The sequence below is a fragment of the Euleptes europaea genome, chromosome 1, assembly GCF_029931775.1.
Source record: "Euleptes europaea isolate rEulEur1 chromosome 1, rEulEur1.hap1, whole genome shotgun sequence".
Taxonomy (NCBI): Eukaryota; Metazoa; Chordata; class Lepidosauria; order Squamata; family Sphaerodactylidae; genus Euleptes; species Euleptes europaea.
The window spans coordinates 49,650,232-49,665,524 of record NC_079312.1 but is presented as its reverse complement, the minus strand read 5'-3'; positions in this window follow the sequence as shown (position 1 = coordinate 49,665,524).

Below are 15,293 nucleotides of genomic sequence, written 5' to 3'. Positions count from 1 at the left end.
CCAGAAGATCAAAAACAGGAAGTACAACTACTCTTTTAGCAGTTTCTGGTAAGTTACCTTAGTAGAAATGTTCCTAGCTTGAGGGATATTTATCTTGGTACAGCGATATTGTATTAGTAGGGAAAGGGAAGGCGAGTGACATTATCTGTGCAAAGAGGGGGATTTGACATTCCTGTATGTCAAAGCAGTTACAAATTTAAACCTATTTTCAGTTTACAATGAGCTGTGTTTCTAACCCCATCACGGTAGATCACACTGGCCATTTTCGTTCTTACCTTGTGTTTTTAGTTTAGTTTAGTTTTTTTTTAAAAAAAAAAAACCATGTTGAAATAAGCTTCACAAAAGTTTATAAGGGAATTTTGTTCCAGAAAAGGGAATCTGAGAGTGTTAAGGGGAAATTGCAGAAAAAAATAATTGAAGATGTCTTGAAGGTAAAAGAGATCAAGACAAGGGGTGTTATTCCACTTTTTTATTTTTTGTTCTATTAAGTCACAGCTGACTTATGGCAATCACAAAGGGTTTTTAAGGCAAGAGGTGTTTGGAGGTGGTTTGCCATTGCCTGCTTTCGTGTCATGACCCTGGTAGTCCTTGGAGGACTCCCATCCAAATACTAGTCAGGGTCAGGGCTGAAAGTGTGACTGGCTAAGGTCACCCAGCAAGCTTCCATGGCATGAGTGAGGATTTAAGCCTGGGTTTCCCAGATCCTAGTACGACACCTTAACCACTACACCACACTGGCTCTTTATTCCACATAGGTAAGTTTTATTTATTTATTGTTTTTTAAAAAAAACAACCTGGCTGGCTGAATTCACTAGGGACTGTCTCTACCAACTTATCCAGAGCCAGAAGCCAAGCAGGGAACCCTGCACTGGTGATAGAAGCTCAGCTAGAAGGCTCCAACAGCTAGTCTTCTCCTGGAGTTGGTCTCACAAGAGCACAGTGGTGGCCTCCAGCCCTAACCACCCAGAAGTAAAAACAGGTTGACTGAAGGAGGCGAGGAGCCAGCAGAGGTGAGGGTGAGTTCCAGTGCCCATGCCAAAGACATCAGGAGGAAAGGTGGGGCAGGAAGATAGAAGCACAGTGATGGAGACAAGAATGAGAAGCAGATAAGAGCAGATTGGGGCAACTGGAAAAAGAGAAGAAGCAGAGGAGGAGACAGAAAGGGAAAGAAGGCAAGAAGAGGAGGGGACAAAACAACAAAGAGAAAGAGAGGAGACTGGGAGAGGAAGAAAAGAAGGAGGGGACTGGCATTGGGGTGAGGGAGATGGCCTGATGGACACCATCTCCCCATGGCTTTACTTTTCCAGGACTGAGACTCATCCTTCAAGGTAGGGCTGTTGAAAAAAAAATCGGAATAGTTCGGCTTTGGCAAAATTCAGCCCATTTTTATTCAGGCTGTGCCGAAGTCCGAACTCCCCCACTTCGGATCCTCGGAAATTCGGGGGGATCCGGAGTTCGGGGGAAAATTCGCCCCCCTTGGCCGCCTTCAGGGGGATTCCCTGAAGGCGCGTGGGGGGCCCTTAAAACAAACCCCTCTGTGCTGTCTGCGCAGGCAGCGCAGAGGGGTTTAAAGACCCCCCACCCCCCTCCCGGGACTCCCGGGAAGGCAGGCGGGGGGCTGTCAAGCCCCTCTGCACTGTCTGCGCAGGCAGCGCAGAGGGGTTTGAAGACCCCCTGCCCCCCCCTCCCGGGACTCCCAGGAAGGCAGGCGGGGGGCTGTCAAGCCCCTCTGCGCTCTCTGCGCAGAGAGCGCAGAGGGGTTTGAAGATGCCCCACGCGCCTCCAGGGAGCTTCTCTGGAGGCGCGCGGGGTGCCCTTTAAACAGGGGTGCCCTTTAAACAGTTCCCTGGAGGCGAGAGGGGGAAGCAGATCTGCGCCTTCCAGCTGGAAGGCGCAGATCTGTTTAAAGGGCCCGAATTGGCCAAATTCATTCGGGAAACACCCCGAACTCGGCCAATTCAGCTCCCCGGTTCCCCCCTTTTTTGGGTTCGGTTCATCCGAACCAAAAAAACGCCGAATCGGGAGGAATTCGGCTGTTATTCGGTTCGGGCCGAACCGAATCAACAGCCCTACTTCAAAAACTGCTGTTGAGAAAAATAATACAACACAACTAGAACCAAGAAAAGAGAATAAAGGTGCTATTGTTAAGCAGTTACTTGGTGTCCTTGTGTTTCTGCATTCCCAATAGGGCTGCCAGGTTCTTCTTTGTCACCAGCGGGAGGTTTTTTGGGGTGCAGCCTGAAGAGGGCAGGGTTTGGGGAGGGACGGGACTTCAATGCCATGGAGTCCAATGGACAAAGTGGCCATTTTCTCCAGGGGAACTGATCTCTATCAGCTGGAGATCTGTTGTAATAGCAGGTGATCTCCATCTAGTACCTGGAGGGTGGCAACCATAGTTCCCAAGAAGACTCACACCTGCCTTTCTGCCCTTATCAGGGCCACCAAGGCATAATACAAACACATCTTTAAAAAAACCAATGAAATCCAACAAAAACACATCATTACACAATTAAAAACAAGGTGAAATACACATACAAAAATATATAGCTGTGCTACTAAAGCAACGGTACAAGCAAGGGTTCTTTCCATGGCTTAGAAAACATCACTGATTCAAAAAACGGAAGAATTTGTCTTTGAAATCAGGGTAATGAAACAAGGCAGCTTCTTAAAAGTCCAATTAGACATCTACTGTCTACCAGGGATCCTAAAACATTGCTGGATAAAACAGAAAGTATGCAACTTCAACATTCACACAAAGGTGTTTCTCAGTACAGTATACTGGAAATATGTCGGGGAAACTATACAGAAACTTTGGATGAGAGTTTTGGTGCCTATTCTTATTTCAAAGACTCAGTGGTGTTTAGAATTTGTTTGTAATGCAAGTCAGCAGAGGCTGCAGAGTGTATTATTTTGGAAAGAAGCAAATGTTTTGATCTATCAACAAGAAGGAAATCTTGATTTGGGGAAAAAAGACTTCAGTGTATTTCTTAGGAGCTGACAGGTGGTTTTCACACAGTGACTGATCCCCCTCTCTCTCGAGATAACACAATAACCCTAGCAGTTGTTAATTAAGAGCATCAGACTCTATTACCTTTTCAGTTACAGTTTGGTGGCCTGTAAATTATTAAATATTTGGGCTAGAGCTTTCAAGACAGAGCTGTACATGGTTAGTGATAGTGGAAAAGGTCCAGTGGACCATGTTAAACCAGGGAAGAGTGTTATTTATAGCTTAAAGTAATGGAACATACCAAAGTGAATAACTGAGAATGGGTATTGGAATCCATTGGTTCCTTTTGAATGACTATATGAATTGACTGAATGACTATATGAATTCAATGAATGGCTATATGAATTCACTCAGCTTTGAATGGCTTTTGGGAAGCATTGAAGCAAGGGGGATTGGCTGCTAAAAAGGTTCTCTTTAGGAATCATTTCCAAATGTGAGACCAAAGGTCTTTGTAGTTGTTCCCCAACATTAACTTAACCCACCCCCCAAACCCCCAGAAGACTAAATACACATGCACATTCAACACCCAGGCAGACCTGGAGTTAGGGTTGCAAACATCCAGGTACCAGCTGGAGATCTCCTGCTATTACAACTGATCTCTGGCCAATAGAGATCAGTCCCCCCGGAGAAAATGGCTGCTTTGGCAATTGAACTCTATGGCATTGAAGTACCTCCCCTCCCCAAACCCCACCTCCTCAGGCTCTGCCCCAAAAACCTCCGGCCGGTGGCGAAGAGTGACCTGGCAACCCTACCTGGAGTTCAAAGGCTTCACTCTGCAGATGTTCTGATATCAGTTTGGGTAGGAAGTTTGGGTTGTGGCGGAAGGCTGTGCCTGCATCCCTTGTTTTGGGGACCTTCTGAAGGGGTATTGGGGGTGGAGCCATACTGTGGCATGCCCAGCTCAGGGGCTGTGAGCTGCCTTTTACCACCAGATGGCAAGGGAACCATGCAGTGGCTTGACCCCATGTGGGATCCCTGGGGCTTGCCACTCCACATTTGCTTCCCCAGCAGAAGGGCTAAGGGAATGGGGTGATATTGTGTGGCAGGTGGGTCGCCTGATGCTTGAGCCATCCCTAGGCTCTTGTGGTTGTTCGTAATAAAGCGGAGGCCTATTTTTCTCTCCAATCACTTCTTTGGTGATTTTGTTCTTCTCCTTTAGCCTCACTCCTTCCTCTGTCCCTAGGACCGCAATTTTACATTTTTTGTTTCCTGCTAAGGAAGGATTCTGGGTAACTCAACAAATGTCTAAAAACAGAAGACACTAGTCTAATAAAAGATATTGCCTTGCCTGTTTTGTATTTCTTTGATACCCACTTGGCAACAAAGGTATACATTGAACAATTTATTCAGAGTAACAATTTTTTATTTGAAATAGAACATTCATGATTTCTTTCCCTTTTTTGTCAGCCTTTTCACCATATGTTATCAGCTGTAATTACAGTTCAGTGGCTACAATTAAAACCAAAGACACCTACTTGTTAATGCAGAGATAGAAAAGTAATTTCCTCTGTCATCATTTCAAAACATTTGCTCAAGCTGTTGCCACAAACAATACACACATGCTAATGTAATAAATGCCAAGAACAAAATGCAGCAAAGTCTGGATTAAGGGATCCCACAGAAAATGTGGTCTTCCAAGCCCAGGACTCTTAAAAAAGAATCAATCAGCTCTATTATGTAGAGCTGAGGATGAACATGCAGTTTAATTAGTCCAGAGCAGTTGCTTTTTGTCTCAGCTCCAAAGACGATGTGTAGGCAGGGCTGTTTGATGTTGTAATGGCTGCTTGCAAAGCATTCACATTCTTTGAAGCTGGAAGCCAAATGACTGTATGCTGCTGTTTAATATATTGCAGCAAGTATAGTCCCCTGCATGGCCAATGTTTTCTGGCAACCTTTGAATGACTTTCACGTGTCAGTAAACTTCTCTAGCTTAAGGTACGATCCTCTCTCCCAAAGTCTTACTCTCAGTGTCCCTGCCTGCAGAAGTGAGGAAAGTGACAACCAGCGTCAGGGCTTTTTTAGTGGTGGCGCCTCACCTTCTGAATTTGGTTGCCTTGAGGTCTTTCCTTTGGGCACCTAGCCAAACATTTCTTTTTACCCAGGCTTTTAATGGAGGGGTTCCATCTTTTTTACATGGTTTTATGGTCTTCTAGCCTGAGGTAGGGATGCTGGAATGCCTGCTGTGAACAGAGAGCCAGTTTTTTTTTTAATGGATTGTTCATCTGTTCAGTTACTTGTTCATGGCGGTTTTGTAGGTTGCTTCACCCTGTTTCTTCCTAACATTTCAATACAGCATGACCAGCTTTTCACTTATACACAATCTCATGAAGCCCGATTGCATTCTACTCCCGTCCTTTTGCAGCCCCACTGTTCTGCTTGGCAGGTAATTATTTAAATAGGTTGCTGCCCTTCCCTGTACTACTGGGCTTTTGTCTATTGTTCCTTTTTTTAATCAGCAATGACTAGTTAATAATAGTGCAACCAAGCTATCACTATATCTAATAGTCCACTTGGCCAAAACTGAAGATACTTAAATCCAGAGACTGGAGCCATGAACAGATAAGATGGACCATCCTAGAAACCTGAAAAATATCCCAGATCTGAAAACTAAAAAAAATACATGGAGGGGTTAACCCCCCCTGCAAAAAAAAAACAACAACCAACAATAGAAGTAATGCCTGTAGTTTCAAGAAACAGATGCCCTCCGTAGCTGTTGCTAGGCAACCACAAAAGTTTTGCCTGCATCTCAGGCTTGGCTTCTGTCAGTAAGAGGCAGGGGAGGCAGAGGGCCCTTTCAAGGACTGTTTTGGCCTTTCATAGAATCATCGAGTTGGAAGGGACCACCAGGGTCATCTAGTCCAACTCCTTCACAACGCAGGAAATTCACAACTACCTCCCCCACACACCCCCAGTGACCCCTACTCCATGCCCAGAAGATGGCCAAGATGCTCTCCCTCTCATCATCTGGAAACCACAGAGGTTTTTTGCGAGTGCTGGAGTGTCCCCCCAGTGCGATGCTAAAGGGTGGACTAAGGCAGGGTTCCCGCCTTACCGGGAGCCATCTTTGCTGCCCCGGGGGGAGGAAGGAGCGATCGCGGAGGAGGGGGAGGGAAATCGGGTCCGGCCAGCCGACATGTGTGTTTGCGTGCGCACGGAGGCTCGTGCCGGACCCGATTTGCCCAGTTACAGCCTTCTCATTGGCTGGGGCAAAGAAGGGCTCCAGCCAATGAGGGCGGAAGGCGGGAGCTGGGTGGGGGGCGTGGCTAGCCTCGCCCCTCAGTATATAACAGGGGACGGGCCCGCCCACAAGCTCACTCCGTTTTCTTTGTGAACCCACCCACCCTCCCTAAAGTTTATTGCTTATAGTCACAGCTTGGGGCGGTTTAGCATGTGGATGTGTCATTTTGGGGGGGGAAGCTCCATAGGAATTGGTCGCTTCCCTGGTTTTGGGAACCCTATCCCAAGGGTTTTGGGAGAGGCTTCTGGGACATGCCCTGGCGGCAGGGCAGGTGTCCGCCTCTTCCCAAGTGGTGGGGGATAACACCCAGTGGTGTTCGTCCTGGTGTCATCCTGGTACTGCCATCCCAGTTGCCCACAGCGGGAGTCCTGTGGGCAGTGGTTACTTCATGGCCGTGGTGGACACGGCCTGGGCGCTTGACACATCTCGCATGCTGCGCCACGAGGGTCGCAGCTGTTTGCCAATTCCAAGCTGTGGCCAATTTATTCCAAAATCAATCTAATTCCTACAATTAAATATTTATAATGTTGTTGTTTAATAAAGTTGTGTGTTAATAAAATGTTAACTTTTAAAAAATGTTTGAACTTATTGAATAGCGGCGTTCCTTTTAATTAACCCTGGATCAGCAAATCACCAGCATCTGAAGACACCGCGAGGGCTCTCCTTTCTCAGCAGCAAGCAGCGCTGCCTCCAGGCATTTTCTCCCCTGCATATAAGCATCGGGTTTCAGGAAGGCATGGGCTTGGGTCTCCCCTGGAGGAAGACACAGGGCTGGGCAGGCTCCTTAGGCTTTCCGGGGGGTGGCTGCCATGGTCGCCTTGTTTCCTCCTCTCCAGCTACCCTCCCCACCTGCCCCAGAACCTCTGTTTTTTTCAATCACCTGATCACCTGTTTTTTTCAATCAGCTGTTTGGTGGGGAGGCAGGGAGGACGGGCTTCTTTTCTCTCCACCTCCAGGTTGGGGCTGCCTCAGCAAACCCAACCTGACGTCATCACTTAGATGACGCTGGTTGCAGCCCCTAACCCCACCTCCCTAGGGTTACCTGATCCCTCTTCACTATCAGCGGGAGATTTTTGGGGTGGAGCCTGAGGAGGGTGAGGTTTGGGAGGGGAGGGACTTCAAGGCCATAGAGTCCAATTGCCAAAACGGCCATTTTCTCCAGGTGAACTGATCTCTATCGGCTGGAGATCAGTTGTAATAGCAGGAGATCTTCTGCTATTACCAGGAGGTTGTAGTCAAATGAACTCTACAAGTGCTAAACAGGAGTTCTGAATTTAAAACCAAAGCACAAGCAAAAATAAGCCCTGAATAAGGCTACTGGAATACAATATTGCTGTTTAGAAAAATATATATTATGAGGTAAAGCCTCACAAACACAACCGCAGTTGAGAAAAAAATTTTTTTTACAGACTGGTCTAATGTACACACAATGCAATAGCGCACTAGGCATTGTAATAATGTAAACCAGGAGGTTGGCAACCCTATCCCTAAACCTCCCGCCAGTTGCAAGGAGGGACCTGGCAACCCTAGCTATATGTAAGATCTGTACAGAGTGCCAGCATGGTGTCGTGGTTAAGAGTGGTTGACTCTAATCTGGAGAACTGGGTTTGATTTCCCACTCCCACACATAAAGCCTTCTGGGTGACCTTGGACTAGTAACAGTTCTCTCCAAAACCTCTCAGCCCCACCTACCTCACAAGGTATCTGTTGTGGGGAGAGGAAGGGAAGGCAATTGTATGCCACTTTGAGACTTGTTAAAGGTAGAGAAAAGCAGGGTATAAAAACCAACTCTTCTTCTTCTTTTTCAAGTTTAATTGTACAACATTTTTGTAGATTGGAGCCATCCTATGCGTGCTCCCTCAGTATGTTAGCTGCATTCATGTACTGCATGAACACCTCGTGTCAAGTAGCTCAGTCTTAACACATAGTATAATAACTTTATAACTAGAGTTAAGCAGGACTGAACCTGGGAGCTTCTTCATGCTAAGCATGTGTACTACCTGAGCTACAGCTCCTCCCAGTTCCTTAATTTAGTCCAAATTAGGGGTGAACAAATGTCCGCCAGTTCAGCTCCTTTCCTGTTCATTGGTTGTGAACAGCGACCTGATTATTTAACAATCATTTCAACTTCATTGATCTGTTCATGGGCGTTTGACAGGTTGTTTCATTGTGTTTCTTACTAGCCAAAGCAGCACAGCATAATTGGTTTTCTGTGCATGCACATTGTTACACAGCCCAATTGAGTTCTGCTACCCCCTCCTTGCTGCTTAACTGTTGTGCTCAGCAAGCGACCATTGAAATAGACAATTTGATCATTCACAAAACATATAAATCAAGAAATGTTCTTTTTCAATAACATCCTACCCTTCAGAGTTCAGCTAAACAGTCTTTACTGACACTAATGGCTGATGACTAGTTTGAAGCAACAGCATCTTTACACATGCACAGTTTTGGGAAAACTGGATGCAAATCAGTTTGGTTGGCTTTTGCATCTGCTTGGCATGAAGTGAACAGACTGAATGGCTATTGTTAGCTTTTGGATTTCACACATTAACAGATGATACAATGGTTCCATATTAACATACCACACCCTCATTAGCACATTATCTTGATACTTACAGGACAATGATTAGCACATTACCTTTGATACTTTTTGCAGGACAATGATTTAGTTCAAACCCACCCCTTTCTGACTATATATTACTCTTCCTACACACTTGACACTGAGAGACACTGTCCTTCAGTGTTACTCCTCTGAAGATGCCTGCCACAGCTGCTGGCGAAACGTCAGGAAAGAAAATACCTGTGAGGGTTCCCAACCTCCCTGTGCAAACTCCATAAAATCACTTGCTCAGACGGTCATGCAGAAACAAGGAACTTTATTGGAAGCTTCAGGTTAGTATAGGCCCTACAATGGCAAAGTTGCATGTGCTAGCAATTTCACAAAGACAGAATTATAACCCTACAGGGAAGCAGATGTCAAATGCATGTTATGGGAATCTACGAGATAATTGTGCATGGTACAGGAACATCAAAGATCTCAGGAAGCTCGTTATTGCTATCTACACACCAAGGCCATAGCTGGTGGGAGGGAGTCGGAGAGAGCAAGGGAGGTGGATGGTGGGAAGAGACATTCCAACCTGGGGCCTGCTGGACGCAGCGCCTGAACCAAAGAAAGGCAAAAGGCCTGGACTGCTTTTATGAGCCCAGGGGGGGAGCACACAAAGCAAAAGCTTACAGACCCTTACAATACCATGACCACGGTCACACAGCCCGGATAACCTACAAGAACCAATGAACTCTGATCATGAAAGCCTTCGACAATATTCCGTTAGGTAGTTTGAAAATAACTTATTCAATTTGAATAACGGATACCATGGAGAGAACTTGGACTTAGGCACATATCATTATCAGTTTCTTTATCAGCAATCCATTTTTTGATATCTTTTGGGTCCCATGTGTTTAAGATTTCTAGCAAAGGCAAATTATACAATTGTAGGATGGGTATAAGGACCTTGTCTCAATGGTTTTCCTTTGAATCGTACATATAGCTGTAATACACCAATTTTGAGTTGGTCAATTTTCTCAGTTTTAGGTAGGAAAGTAAAATTCTTAAATGGGCTCTCATGGCAACTGACGGCAAGCCTCCCTCCACTCTAAGGTATGCTGTAGGTACCCCTTGGGGCTAACTCAAGATCTTCCTAATAAAGCTATTTTGGATTTTCTCCAATTCGTGCAACATTTTCAGTTTTTGCCCCCAGATCTCGATTCCATATAGCAACTGCGGTATTACTTTCCCCACAAAAGCTTTGATTGCTGGGGCAACCATACAGCCTCCTCTGGAATAGTAGAATTTAAAAATGGCACTCGTAGTTCGACATGCTGCCAGGATAGCAGATTTACATTGCATTTGCCATGACAATGTGGGTTGGAAAATTATGCCTAAATATTTTAAAAAACTGGTCCTGTTCTACTTTTTGGTTTGCTATTGTCCAACTGTGAGCAATCCTGCGGTTGACGAAAACAACTATTTTAGTTTTGTTGTAGTTAATCTTTAGGGATTCCCTGTTGCAGTATTCAACCAGTGTTTTCAGCCTTTCCTTTAGCCCAGTTTTTGTGAGGGCCAAAATAGCCATATCGTCGGCATATAATAAGGTTGTTATTTTCCTTCCAGCCAAAACGGGGGAGAAATGCGTTAGCGCATTCATCATTTGTACTATATCATTAATATAAAAATTGAAGAGGAGAGGGGCTAGCAGCAGGCAACCCTGTTTCACTCCTTTCGTTAGGGGGATCGGTTCTGTTAAACTTCCAGTTCCTTCCACTCTGACTCTAGCTGTGAGGTCTTTATGCAATTCCCTTATCAATCTAAAAAGCCTCTGGTCAATAGAGGTATCCTCCAACTTCTGCCAAAGCCTATGTCAGTCAATTGAATCGAAAGCTGAGGACAGGTCAACAAAGGCTACAAAAAGTTGGCATTTTAATTTGACCGAGTATTTCTCAATCAGGGCTTTAAGAAGTAGACAATGATCAATTGTGCTATGTTCCTTACAGAAACCGGCTTGTTCCTGGTTAAGGAGGTTTACCTGGTCTCCCCAATCTACCAACTTATTTAACAGGTGGCGAGTATATAGCTTAGAGGCAACATCTAAGAGGCTGATAGGTCAATAATTGGCAGGGTCTGAGTTTTTCCCCTTCTTAAAGATAGGGATGATGATGCTTTGTTTCCATTTGGCTGGTATCACACATAGGTTGTTAATTGTTGTAAATAGAGCTGCTAACACTGGAGCCCACCAATGGATGTTCGATTTAAATAATTCTGGAGGGATGTAATCTTCTCCCGGAGCTTTTCCCCCAACTAGCCCCTTGATCAGCTGGGCACATTCCTCTGGTGAAACCAGGTCCCATGTGGGCAATGAATTTTGTTCTTTAAACATAGCTTCCACGGGAGAAATATCCCTGGGGGTGCCATAAAGGGAGAGGAAGTGATTATGCCACCTATCCTGTGTAATATTTGCCATCACATAGTTGCATCAGAGAACTCATAATGCAGAGACTGACCTGAACTGATAATTGCCTTGATATAGATATATCATAGATTTACATCTTAGCTTGAATCCAGTGGTGATAACTTTCCAGATCACCATTCAGACTCCAATTGACTTTTAAATAATGACTATAAATCTAAATGGCACATCAACTATTGCACTTCTTTCCTTATCTTTGTCTTTATCCCCCCACTTACTCACATGCCCTGAAATATTTGCCCTACATTTGATTTTCTTCCCTTTATCTTTTGCCTCAAGTAATCTAACTTCATCATTTCTTGTTCTCATCCCTCCATGACATTTATCCTCTAAATTAAGAAGCAGAGGTAAAGAGAAGGTAGAATAATTTTTGTTATTTAGAAATAGAAGTGTGTTGCTCAAGTTCCCATTGTCAAAAATGTATGAACCTCAGTTATATGCATCAGCCAAACAGATAGTAGGGAGCACTGAGTTCTTGAATAGCCTTTTGATTAGCCATGACAACATATGCTTTGTGTGTGTGTGTGTGGGGGGGGGGCAGATTGTTAAATCACATGGCAACAGAACACACAGAGGCAGTATGAGAGAAATACTTCCAGACAAGTTTTCTAGTGACAGAACAGAGTTTACAAATTCTGAGGTTGCTGCAACCAGAATCTGTATGTTTCATCATGTTTTATCCTCTTAAAACAGAAACAACCTGGTTTTTGATATCCAGGAATGAGGTAGCATAAGAGCAGAATAGCATTAATATCACTAGTGGGGTGGTTTATAAAATTAATTAATTTATCATTTAAAATGGTGTTATCCTAAGTTGATTCAGCAATTATTATGCAGCCTAATAATTTCTTTTAAAGGTTAATTTTTTCTTGTATTTCACAGGTTGATCATTATAGACCAGTGATGGCGAACCTTTTCGAGACCGAGTGCCCAAACTGCAACCCAAAACCCACTTATACATCGCAAAGTGCCAACACTGCAATTTAACCTGCATACTGGCCCGAGCGCTCTGCTCCCCTCCAGCTATGCCATGCTGTGAGCTATGCTCCTCTCCAACCTAGCTCCTCTCCATCCCCACCACGGGAATCACCTTCACCACAGACTCAACAGGCTGCCGTTCGCGCCGCACCCTCACGTCACATGTGAGCCGCCCGGCATGTGAGCCGCCCTGCTGCATGTGACAGGGGAGGGAGGAAGTGCTCCCATTGGGCTGCTAGGCAGAGGGGCGGGTGATGTGAGAAATGCCCTCAGGCACACGTGGAGAGGGGGAGGTGAGCAGCCCGTCCCCACATCCCTCTGGCTTTCTAGTAACGAACTCAGGTGACCTCTGTGCTGGGGTGACGGCGCACGTGCCCACAGAGAGGGCTCTGAGTGCCCCCTCTGGCACGTGTGCCATAGGTTCGCCACCACTGTTATAGACAAATAGACAATTTCCCCCCTTCAAAGTATACAGGCCCTATATTAATTCCTTATTTTATTTTTTCCCCTTAGATATTGTTTAAAAAATAGCATTTTGAGTTTGGTTGCTATGCACATCCTGGAGTGAGCGACTTATCTGAATGCTAAAAGCAGATGGCTATCAAGGGTGTCCCAAAATGCATGCTGGCAGGAAACTTGAGAAAGACAATATATCTTGACAGTTTGCACAAATTTATACCCTAAGGAATTCAGGAAGAATTGACTGTCTGTTTCTTTACAACAGAAACAATTTATCTATGTGAAAAGGTGCTATGCACTGAATTCCCATTAGGCTGCTATAGTTTAGGTGGGAACAGAATGTTTTCTTTTTAATTGTTGTTGTGTTATTGTTTTATTAATATATCTTTCTTAATGTTGGAATATTTCCACAATCCAGTGAAGTTCACTGCTGTTAAACCAAGGAAGGATATAACATTTGCTAATAGGTTATCAGAGCACAGAGTGTTTGGTCCTTGTGAAAATGATGGAATTATTGCTATGAGCTGCTTAACTGAGAATGCATTCTTCTACATTCACTGAAGTTGGAGACCATGAGTACTTTGCTAACTTTTGATCAAACACATTTGGGATGCAACCTGAAAAGGCACATTTTGCTGGAAGATCAAACTTTACATCAATTGCAAATACTATACTAGCAGCTGCAGGTGTCATCTGTGCTAGCCTCCCTATCCCCCTTCTTCTTTCTATGATTTGTGCATCTTTATGGACTAGAGGGGGTCCTGCCTGCTTGTTGTGTCTCAGCAGGTACTGTATAAAATCGAGCGCTATCTATGGTTTTAATAGTTGTGGATGATTGTTGTATGTTATGTTTTATTCTTTTAAATGTATGCATGTATATGTGTGTGTGTGTGTGTGTGTGTGTATAACACACACACACAGTTTGGAGTTTGCCTTTTTCACTGGTGCAACACCCCGAGTGGCTATTTTCAATGAACTGTCCACTACAGCTCAAGATCTCTTTCCCTCTCAATCTCAGGGAATTTGGAATGGCGACCTCATTTACATGCTAACATAATTTATTGAATCACTATTATATACTTATGAGAAGACAAGACTCACTGGAAAACACAATAGTGCTCAGAAAAGTTGAAGGCAGCAGGAAAAGAGGAAGATCCAACATGAGATGGAGTGACTCTGTAAAGAAAGCCACAGCCTTCAGACCTGAGCAAGGTTGATTGTGATAGGTTGTTTTGGAGGTCATTAGACCATAAGGTCACCATAGGTCAGTAGCAACTTGACGGCATTTAACACGCACACATTCTATGCTGTCAGTTCACTTGAAAAAAACATACTTTACCATGTGTACAACCTTAATCTCAGGTATTCTAACATAGTTAACTTTTTTCCTGATTTGTGTCCTTAGCATATTGTTACATGTCATTGACAGTGCATTAACAGCTCATTAGCATTAACAGCTCATTAGCTGAGATCCACTGAAGTTATGCTCACTTAGGTGTCCTGGACATATTAGTAAGATGGTGGGAGGCTAGTGGTAGTAAAAATATAGTTATTGCTTCCAAAATGTTATCCTTTAAATATTAAGCCTTATTATGACAAACATTAAAAAGCAAACCCACAAGGCGTAGAATGGTACTTGTGAGTCCATTTGAGCCCCGCATTGCCGAGGCATCCTTTTTGTCTTCTCTAAATGAAGGATTACAGGCTACACGAAAAGACAGCAGTGTTGGGAAAGGTTTTTCTTTTATTTGTCCATAAAAATCTATGCTGAGGGTTGGGGCAGTGTGATTTTTCTTACCTCTACCACCATTATATGCCTTTTGATAAATGTTCCTGAAATGCTACTCAGACAGAAAACAATGCTGAAATGGAAATCTGTATCACTGATGGTTCACCCTGGGTGCTAAGTCCAGCACATAAATATTCGAGGGGCGCTGTAGATTCCAACCGTCCGTTCTGTGCTGCTGCAAGTGCAATTACTCCACTCAAGTTGTCAGCTCTGAAGATCTGAACAATATTTATCAAAGGGCTTGAAGGCGGGAAAAAAGGAGAGAAAGCATCAAAGGAAAGAAGAAAATAAAGTCTGCAGCTCTTGGACCTGCTTTAGAACAAAATCTATCAAATTTAAAAGAGCTCAACACTCAAGCTCTCCTGATAACACCACAGAGAGGATGGTGATGACATTGTCAAGGACTACTCCCAATGCTAAGATGCCAGCAATGAATTAATATCAGCAAATGCAGGCAATGTCTCTGTGAATCTGGCAGTCTAAGCAGGGTTGCCAAAGATGTAACATTGCTCCAGGATCAGAGGAGCATGTCGAGTATGTTGGGTGCTGTGGAGCACAGGCAGGATGGTACTGCTGCAGTTGTCTTGTTTGGGGGCTTTATAGAGGCACCTCATTGGCCACTGTGTGAACAGACTGCTGGACTTGATGAGCCTTGGTCTGATCCAGCATGGCTTTTCTTATGTTCTTATTGTGTCCAAAGCATGCCTTTTCCAATCATGCTTTAAATCCATATTGGTAATCCTCTGTCTGTTTTAACCCTAGATCTTGTGATGAAAATGGTAAAAGCACTTGCCA